Source organism: Lampris incognitus, chromosome 9, assembly GCF_029633865.1.
Source record: "Lampris incognitus isolate fLamInc1 chromosome 9, fLamInc1.hap2, whole genome shotgun sequence".
Taxonomy (NCBI): domain Eukaryota; kingdom Metazoa; phylum Chordata; class Actinopteri; order Lampriformes; family Lampridae; genus Lampris; species Lampris incognitus.
Genome location: NC_079219.1, coordinates 16,470,464 through 16,479,460, shown reverse-complemented (window position 1 = coordinate 16,479,460; position 8,997 = coordinate 16,470,464). Strand labels below are relative to the sequence as shown.

Here is an 8,997-nt window from a genome sequence, read left to right as displayed (position 1 = left end):
TGTCTTGGCTTCCAGAAGGACATCACCTGTCCCATCTACCAGAAGTGTGGGACATCACCAAACTGGCAAGTTCACTTGGAGACAGCATCTGTGACAGCCTAATTGGCTTACATGCCTTCACAGGCTGCGACACTGTCAGTGCATTCGCTGGTCGAGGGAAGCTGAATGCCCTGAAGATAGTGAGAAAGCACACTTCCTGCCAAGAGACTTTTAGTCAACTGGGACAGACATGGAATGTGAGTGATGAGCTGTTCCAGAAAATTGAGCAGTTCACCTGTCGGATGTATGTTGCTAATAGCAGCACTGCTGAGGTGAACAAACTGCGTTACCAGCTCTTCTGCACCAAAAGGGGAGAGGTTGAGTCCAGCCAGCTGCCACCATGTAGAGACTGTCTCTTTATGCATGTTCAACGAGCCAACTATCAGGCAGCAATATGGAAGTGCTGTCTGCAGGCTAACCCTGTGGTGCCAAGCCCTACTGAGTATGGATGGACAGACGATGAAGGCAAGCTGGCCATTTACTGGATGCGCTCCCCACCTGCACCAGATGTGATCTTGGAAATGCTAACATGCAAGTGTGTGCATTCATGCAAAATGCCAAGCTGCATGTGCCTGTCAAATGGACTTCCATGCACAGACATGTGCAGGTTACAGACCTGCAGTAACCAAAAACAGCAGGATGGTCCAGAACTGGACTTTGAACTTGGGGAGTCAGATGATGAGAGAAACAAGCAGTTTGATGAATGACAGTGTGATGATTCTGATGGTATTACTGTGGTAGTAGTCTATTGATGCACAGGATGTTGATTCTGGACTTGGTTACCCAGAGCTTGATAACAATAATGTAACCATATTCACATATACCCATTACTCTACCCATTACCATTACATATACCCACTAATGATATGGGATTACATGTATCATTGACTAAGTATATGTAAATGTCAATGTTGTTTAAAATATTAAAATAGTTCATTACCTCACTATGGTATTCCTTTTTATCATGTATTTTGATTGTGCATTTAAACAAATGTATAGAGACCAGTTTGTGACCTAACTGGCTTTGGTCTAGTTCTCATTTAAGGCTCACAATCACCTCACACAATGAAATAGTATGGGTATATTATACATTTCCTGAATCTTTACAGTCCTGTGAGTATTCCAGTTTTTGTCTTTTGTGTCCCTGATATTCCTAGAGGCCACAGGGCTAAAAGAAAGTATATAGTTTAGGCGAACATTGCAGAAAGATGTGTGTTATTGATGGGTTGAAGAGCTCAAGTGACCTCTATATTTGTGAGAAATATCCACAACAGGGCTTGAATGAAAGCTAAGAAGGTCCCCTTTGAAATGATACCAAAGACAATATTATAGAACATTGAAAAATGTCCTGACCATGAGGCTAAACCAGGATATGCACCAGCGTCTAAAATGCAATTTAGTTTAGCGGGTGGTTAACTTCATGAGCTGATAACTGTGATACAGCTGCCACTCAGGAATGGTTATCATACCAAAATATCATCTACAGACATGGATCCTTTCAAAAATTATAAGTAAGTTTTGCCACCTTGAGTGTACGGAAATATCGTCTGGCCCATGGACTATTCCCCCCGCAGACATGTTGTCCCTACTGACGCCCGACCAAGCCGGAGGTAACACAGGGATTCGATCCGGCGATCATGTTCACAACTGTTTTCGCACCACATAAACCGAAGGGAGGCTGCCAACGCGTATGTCCCCATAAATCCTTTCCCCCAGTATTTTCTTCCAAAATTGCATTAAAAGTCGGCAGATCAACAATCTGTGCAGGCACTTCCAATTATTTATCAAATCATTATTTTCACTGCATCTCACAAACAAAAACAGGGCCATGAAGACGATTACCGAAACAACGTAAACCACGTCCTCCCCATTGTCATGAATAAAATTTGAAATCTAAAAAAAGCCTGTTTGTTGATTAGCTTGAGCCAGCTCAAAGACCACATGGATAACATTTCCCTTTTCCCCGATTCAACCTGTACTGCTACACCCAATGTGACTCTTGCCCTGTATTAGGTTTTTTACAGCCAGCTAAACTCTCCCTTGCGTCATATCCCCCGAGGAACAGACCAGTGTTGAATATGGACGGGATTTAATAACAAGGAAGTGTGAAACTGAAAATAAACATACAGAAAAGCATACATCAGTATACAATACAAAAATAGCTTACTCAATCTAGAGTTACAGTTAGGACAACTAATCCTCTGTTTTTCAGGAAACAAAGGTAAGTATAAAACGAACATTTTCTTTGCAGGAATAAAATGTAAGTTGTAACTAATCAGGTTTTTGATGCTAGCGTAAATACAGTGTTCAGTGTCAAAGGTATAGCCTGAATGCCATCATTAAAATGTGCTATCATACATGTTACCAAAATTATACAAACTGTAGCAAATATGTAAAAAATACTTCAAAATAAAGATTCTAGCAATGATGGCTAATAGCTTTACTTACAGATATTGCCACTCAAAGGGGTAGAAACTAGGTGATGGCTGATGACGGAGCATGAACATTGCTGTATTGCCACACCATTTTCTTGTCACAGGAAAAGGAAGCTGAAACTGCGGTACTTAACTATGCCACTAGAAGGCAAAAGACTCAAGATAATGGAACAATGCCCCTAGTGGCAGGGAGGCTCTAAAAAGAAAGGAAACCGTTCCATTACACAACTCATATCCAACCAAGAGAGCCCAGCTGAGATTATAGTTCTCGTTTCTGTGTTTCCCACCAAGACAGGGCACGAAAACATCAATCCATCCATCCATCCATTATCTGAACTGCTTATCCTGCTCTCAGGGTCACGGTTATGCTGGAGCCTATGCCGGCAGTCATTGGGCGGCAGGCAGGGAGACACCCTGGACAGGCCGCCAGACCATCACAGGGCCGACACACACACACACATTCATACCTAAGGACAATTTAGTATGGCCGATTCACTTGACCTACATGTCTTTGGACTGTGGGAGGAAACTGGAGCCCCTGGAGGAAACCCACACAGACATGGGGAGAACATGCAAACGCCACACAGAGGATGACCCCAGATGACCCACCAAGGTTGGACTACCCCGGGGCTCGAACCCAGGACCTTCTTGCTGTGCGGTGGCTGCGCGAACCACTGTGCCCAACATGAAAACAGTTGAAATAAAATCATGGAGAAAACATTAAACAAATACATAACAATTTGTTAAAGATACCAGAACTAGCGGTAATGGTTTACATAATTTCTGCAATCACACAGTATTTTTCGAATTTGTACTTTTTGAAATACGTCTCTGTCTTGTAGATGGCAGAGATGAGAAAAGGCCTGGATGTGAAACTGTTTAAAGTTAATGTGCTGTCCATACGCACAAACACTTCCAACAAAATCAGCTTCTGCGAGCCACGGTGCTGTAGACAACAGGGTCCCCCTCCTCTCCTGGGGTTCTGTAACAGGAAATACAGGTGAGAGATTGAATATCACTTAAAGGGTCAAACTTTTTTATTCTTCCCCCTGTTTCTCCCAGTTGTACCCAGCTAATCAACCCATTCTCTGAGCCGTCCCGGTCGCTGCTCCACCCCCTCTGCTGATCCGGGGAGAGCTGCAGACTACCACATACCTCCTCCGATACATGTGTAGTCGCCAGCCGCTTCCTTTCACCCAACTGAGGGATGCAGGCTTGTATTGTCTAATAGAGAATTTACTTGACTCACTGGATTATATATATAATGTAAATAATGTGGAGGATTGGGATGTTTTGTTCATAGGAGCCATTTCATTTTGTAAGTGACCATGACAAACTAAAGAAAAAATGAGAAAACTGAAAATAGAATCAGTCATTTGATTTTTTTTTAAATTTCTCGTGAGCTTACCTGGTGTTTCCCCCCCCCTGAGCTGTGTTTTCTGTATGGTGTGGAGGTCTGGTTTCTCTTGGTCTGACGGATACTGTCGAGTAGATAATCTCACCTAACTGAATGTCAGAGGCCTGAGAAGAGAAGAGAAGAGAAGAGAAGAGAAGAGAAGAGAAGAGAAGAGAAGAGAAGAGAAGAGAGGAGAAGAGAAGAGAAGAGAAGAGAAGAGAAGAGAAGAGAAGAGAAGAGAAGAGAAGAGAAGAGAAGAGAAGAGATGAGAAGAGGGGAGAGGGGAGGAGAGGAGAGGAGAAGAGAAGAGAAGAGAAGAGAAGAGAAGAGAAGAGAAGAGAAGAGAAGAGAAGAGAAGAGAAGAGAAGAGAAGAGAAGAGAAGAGAAGAGAAGAGAAGAGAAGAGAGGCAAGTAGGATAGGCGAAGGGAAGATAGGTTAGGCGAGGATAGTAGAAGAGAAGAGAAGAGAGGTTAGGGGAGGATAGTAGGAGAGAAGAGGAGAGGAAAGGTGAAGAGAAGAGAAGAGAAGAGGAAATGAGAGGGGGAGGAGATGAAAGAAGAGAAGAGAGGAGAGACGAGGAGAGGACAAGAGAAGAGGGGAGAAGAGAAGAGAAGGGGAAAGAGGAGGAGGAGAGGAAAGGAGAAGAGAAGAGAAGAGAAGAGAAGAGAAGAGAAGAGAAGAGAAGAGAGGTGAAGTAGATCAACCTACCTGTTGTGACTGGTCTGATTTCACTGGAGGGGACATGTGTTGGCTTACTGAGTAAACTGGAGTTTCGTGAGTGGAAGCGTGACCGCTGTCGACATGCAAACTTTCCACTTGTTTGGATGAAGAATTTAAGTCCTTTACACCAGAACCACCAACAGACACAACCTGCTGAAAGAGGAGACAACAGGAGTTAGAGAAACCTCTACCTTCTGGCATCAAACCTGTGGAATGGTCCCCCTCAGGGTCTGTACCAGTGCACATCTGTTGCTTCTTTCAAGTCACAACTGAAAACTCACCTGTTTAGATCAGCCTATACCCCAGTGCTTTGTAAGGTGTATATTTGAAGGTATTCTTCCAACTGTATATATATATTTCATTGCTATTGTTGTTGTCTTTTTATTATTGTTGTTTTTATAATTTTTTCTTTCCACTGTTATCTTTTGCTATTTTTATTTTATTTTGTCATTTTTTTATTTCGTTATTTTTGTTATCTTATCCCATCTCTCTGAGGGTCTGGGATATTCTAAAAGGTAATATCTAAAAAGTCATCAAGAGCCAGGGTTCGCTACTGGTCTGTAGTCACCACTCTGTGGTCTTGAGCAATGTGTCACCCACTGCACTATCTGACGGGTTACACGTCACGCGTAACGGCCTCTCAGCACTGAAGGCTGCTGTGCCACGGATGGGCACACAGGGACGCATTGGCTCCGGTGAGCGAGCAGAGTTGTGTTTTGAAGGTAAGGCAGCAGATATTGTCAAAGTTGCAATAAACAACACAATCTTCTATGCTGAAGTTGCAAAAACACCACAATCTTATTGTCTACTTCTATAATGACAAGCATGCCCAGTTTCCCCGTTACACCGCAGAAAATGCCCAAATAATGCCCTCTGTTGCTGTAACAACTGCAAATTGCAGTTAACTGCAGATCAGTTAGCTGTAGTGATAGCTATGTCTTTGAGTAATGTTGGTGATAGTGCAACTGGAACTTATTTTAGCTACTTTATTGCGAACATAACATTACTTGCCCATATGAGTTGGTGTCCCCCTCCCCTTTTTCTTCTCCCCAATTGTACTCTGCCAATTACCCCACTCTTTTTCTTCTTTTTTTTTGCCCTTACAAGATAGTAATAGTCGAGAGACAGGAAACGCAGGGGGGAGAGAGGGGATGGCATGCAGCAAAGGGCCCGGGCTGGATTTGAACCCAGGCCGCTGCGATAAGGACTTAGCCATATGTGGTACATGCTTTACCAGGTGAGCCACTGAGGTGCCCCTGTAAATGGGGACTCATTGGTTAAAAACAAAACTGATATTCATACGCTGATTTTCATGCAAAATATGCAATAGCCAGTGGTCTGTTCGTAATAATTCTTTCAGTAAACTGATTTCTACAGATAAATTCCACAGAACTTTATACTGATCCACCTGTAGGTGAGTTTCAATGGCTTCATCAGTGTATGAATGTGTGTGTGAAAGGGTGAATGTGGCGAGGTATACATTGTAAAATAGCACTTTGAGTGGTCGGTAGACTTGAAAAGCACTATATAAAATGCAGTCCATTACTCTTCTGAGCCATCCTGGTCACTGCTCCACCCCGTCTGCCGAGCGGGGGAGGGCTGCAGACTACCACATGCCTCCTCCAATACATGTGGAGTCGCCAGCCGCTTTTCACCTGACAGTGAGGAGTTTCGCCAGGGGGACGTAGCGCATGGGAGGATCACGCTACCCCCCCCAGTCCCCTCCCACCCCCGAACAGGTACCCCGACTGACCAGAGGAGGCGCTAGTGCAGTGACCAGGACACATATCCACATCCAGCTTCCCCACCCGTAGACACAGCAAACTGTGTCTGTAGAGATGTCTGACCAAGCCGGAAGTAACACGAGGATTCGAACGGGCAATCCCCGTGTTGGTAGGCAACGGAATAGACCATCACACCACTTTGACAGAAACTTACCAGGTATCCTTTAACCTAATGCACACAGGCACCATGTCTCTATCTGGCCTTCTGTACTCCACGGATCCTCAGCACAAGCATTTTTTGTTACTGACCTGTCCTTGACACACACAGATGACATGCCATCTGCCGTGATTCAAACTGACTCTAACCAGCCTGCTCCAGGAACGGCCAGGTACAGGCATCCTGCTTATCAGGCTGTCTGCAACTTCCCCTATAAAGCATATACTTTCCAACCCCTCATCATCAGACCTTGCAGATTGCCTAGCTATTGTGTCTGATCCTTTCTACAGAACGCTCATTAAATTTCTATTTAATCTATTACACTTGCAAGACTCCTTATTTTCAGATTTCCACCACAAATTTGATCTCAGAATTGGGATCACTCGTGTGAGAGTTTCTGGACTTGGCGCCAAAGGTGAAGGAACATCCTGAGGACTAATTCTTCAGCTCCGCGTCACCCACAAAAACGGGACTGAAAGATGGGGGACCTGAGACCCGAGACCAGACTCACTCACCGCAGTGATCAACGATCAGAGGGATGAGAATCTGAAAATAGGTATTTTAAAAATTGTAGGAATTCAAATTTGATATGTTACTGACGGAACAAGGAAAATCAGGAATTTGAGGGAAATAAGAATTAGGAGGGAAATTCTAACTCTTAAGAGAGGTGAGATTAGACGTGGAATCCTAATACTTGCCCATGGTTTTAACCAAAGCTTACGAAAACCTGGTGGTAAACTGAAGAGTTTACCGAAGTCTGGCATCTATCAAACGTCAAGTTTATTTGTCGATGATTTAACATAATGTTGAAATGTTTTCTTTTAATTAAACATATGCTTAAAGGCATTTCAGTGGAGTTCTGCGTTGGAGTTTGTGTTATACAAAATTTTGACACCAAGGTTTTTATTTTTGCTGCAAATGTATATCAGCTCCAAATATCAGTTATCGCTCTCCTTGATTACTAATAATCAGTATGAGTATCAGCCCTGAAAATCCATATTGTCAACCCCTAAATTGTAGGTAGGTACATACATATGTACATATTTACAGTACATACATACTTACTTACATACAAACATATATAGAAACTAGTAAGTGACCCGCAACCAAGTTGCGGTGATCATGACGTTTATTAGCTAAATCCAGGATGACCGCTCCTGGTGTCACATCAGCCCAATCAGTGACGCGGCAACAGGACCTCAGTCATGACCACAGTCTCATAGTTTATTTACATATAGAAGAACCCCGCTACAATGTAGCGGTTTGGTTATCCACCCGTCTAAATCTCCCTCCTCTTCATCCTGCCAGCTAACCGCCTTCCCCCTGCCCCTAACCCCCCCCCACTCCAACTCCCTCCCCCCAAATGCTCAGAATCACTTGAAATGCCGAGAAAAGTGGTTTTTAGCCATTTTTAGAAAATGCATATTTTTGCATAATTATGCATAATTATGTATACTTATATTTTAATTTTCTGCTATTTTTCTGGTCCTCTCTGGAACAATACCTACCACCTCCAAAAGAAATTAGGATCATAAATGCTTTAGTTTTCGGTCCCGCTATCTACACTAACACACACACACACTAACACCACACACACATTCGGAAAACATATGAGTAGAAGGTGCGAAAGTACCCACACCTGTACGACACGTCACAGAGAGGATACATACCACCGTCTCTTCAGTTTATTTTCTTGTAGAGCCAGCAGGCAAGAGCATCTCTTCCTCGTCGTCAGTGTCGGACGCCATGACAGAAGAGTGTAAACAACGCGCAAGCATTGTGGGTAATGTAGTGTTTCACGGAGTTTTTACAGGAAACTACAACGCGGAAGTGCGCTCGACTATGGAAGCCCAAATGACTGCGGACATTCCTCGTGGAGTCCGCTCCGCGTGCGTTCCGCCCGAGTATGTTTGGGCCTTTAAATCTGATTCATCAGATAAGACACTCGGACACTTCCACGCGCGCAACAGCGGCCAACTTTATTGTTCGTCAGACCCGCCAAAACCCGAACCGCCCGCACGCGCTGATTTCCATTCAAAAACATACAACTTTATTGAGTTCACTTCACGTGTCAGCCGCCATATACGCCCGTGCTCGACCCATGCAAATGCGACTCTGACGTTGTGGCTTATTTCACGGACGCTTTCTATTTGCAACGCTGCTCGCTGACTCCGACCGCCATCCAGCAACCCGTTAAGAACGCGAGGTTTGTGCGAACGGCGGAGAGAGCCGAGGCGTGACGTAGCCAGAGCCCGCCATCTTGTTGAACTGCTCAGGATTCTGAAGGGATTCCACATATTTTATGCATATTCCGCATAGTATGCAGATTTTTAATGTTCTGCTATTTTTTATAGGTGCCCCTGATCATCCCCAATAACCTCCAAGAAGAATCGAAGCCCCAAGTGCTTTAGTTTGGCCGTTTATAGACTCCCACACACACACACACCAGACACACATTGTGAAAA

General features: G+C 44.0%; 1 long non-coding RNA gene across 1 annotated transcript; it reads right to left on the bottom strand.

The window, feature by feature from the left end:
• Positions 1–2,124: 2,124 nt before the first annotated feature.
• Positions 2,125–8,263, bottom strand: LOC130118192 (uncharacterized). The gene is made up of 4 exons (XR_008810746.1): positions 8,203–8,263; positions 4,580–4,744; positions 3,883–3,995; positions 2,125–3,456 (listed from the first exon to the last, which is right to left on the bottom strand). It is a non-coding gene; the product is annotated as an uncharacterized LOC130118192 (long non-coding RNA).
• Between the last annotated feature and the right edge of the window lie 734 nt (positions 8,264–8,997).